The sequence below is a fragment of the Gossypium hirsutum genome, chromosome A04 (genome assembly GCF_007990345.1).
Source record: "Gossypium hirsutum isolate 1008001.06 chromosome A04, Gossypium_hirsutum_v2.1, whole genome shotgun sequence".
Taxonomy (NCBI): Eukaryota; Viridiplantae; Streptophyta; class Magnoliopsida; order Malvales; family Malvaceae; genus Gossypium; species Gossypium hirsutum.
Window position 1 is genome coordinate 23,619,202 of NC_053427.1, and position 1,367 is coordinate 23,620,568.

The 1,367-nt window shown below is 40.1% G+C and overlaps 1 non-coding gene across 1 annotated transcript; it reads right to left on the reverse strand.

The window, feature by feature from the left end:
• Positions 1-336: 336 nt before the first annotated feature.
• Positions 337-443, reverse strand: LOC121228562 (small nucleolar RNA R71). The gene has a single exon (XR_005926138.1). It is a non-coding gene; the product is annotated as a small nucleolar RNA R71 (small nucleolar RNA).
• Between the last annotated feature and the right edge of the window lie 924 nt (positions 444-1,367).

Below are 1,367 nucleotides of genomic sequence, written 5' to 3' on the forward strand. Positions count from 1 at the left end.
TTCAGTGAGTTAAATCTAGGAATTATAAGGCCATATATTAAGGCAACCCAATTCGGATTGAAACCAGTGATGTTTCGAATCCTACAAACGGTGGGCCAATTTAGTGGTATGCCCACAAAAGATGCACATATTCACCTTTGACTGTTTATGGAGGTGAGTGATTCATTCAAGATAGCCGGTGTGACTGAAGACGTACTGAGGTTGAAGTTTTTTCTGTACTCGTTGCGAGATTGAGCACGAGCATGGCTCAATTCATTGCCACCAAGTTTCATATCTACATGGTAAGAATTAGCAGAGAGATTTTTGGTTAAGTATTTTTCGCCTAGCAAGGAAACTAAGTTGAGGAACGAGATCACAACTTTCCAACAATTGGATGACGAGTCTTTGTATAAGGCTTAGGAGCAATTCAAGGAGTTACATCGTAAGTGTCCTCATCATAGGATTCCTCATTGTATCCAGTTGGAGACATTCTCTAATAGTCTCAATGCATATACAAGATTGATGGTAGATGCTTTTGCAAATGTTGTAATTTTGTCTAAGTCTTATAATGAGGCTTATGAGATCATCGAGAGGATAGCAAGCACCAACTATCAATGGCCAACAAAAGGAACAGCTTCAGGAAGACTGTAGCCGGAGTTCATGAAGTTGATGCTCTCACTTCATTATCAGCTCAGGTATCGTCTATTTTGTTAATGTTAAAGCAGTTTACCGCTAATAGTGCTAAGAATTTTGTAGCTCAGCCACCAAGTCCGCTTGAAGTAGTTCCCTGTGTTTACTGTGGGGAAGGTCATTCTTTCAAGAATTGCCCATTGAATCCCAAGTTAGTGTATTTGTGGGGAACCAACACCAAAATAGGAGTGGACAAGGACCACAATCCAACTTCTATAATCCTTCATGGCGTAATCACCCCAACCCTTGGATCTACCAAGAAAATGGACCAAACAACAACTTTATGCAGCATAGGCCCAACCAATCTCAAGGGTTTAATTAGCAAGCTCCAAAACCACCTCAAGTTGAGGCATCAAACAGTTTGGGGAACTTGTTGAAAGCGTACATTACAAAGAATGACGCTTTGATCCAGAGCCAAGCAGTAACATTGAAAAATTTGGAAAACCAAATGGGCCAGTTAACTACGGAGCTTTGTAATAGACCATAAGGAACCTTACCGAGAGACATTGAGAATCCTAGAAATTTGGGTAAAGAACATATCAAGGTAGTGGCATTGCGAAGTGGTAAAATTCTGGAGCCTCGATTGATTGAGGTTGAAGATAAGCCCGTTGAGAAGAAGCAACCAGTTGTTGAAATTCCTACACCAAAGGAATCAAAATCTGTAAAAATTAACAAGGTAAATCCTAACTTAGTGAATT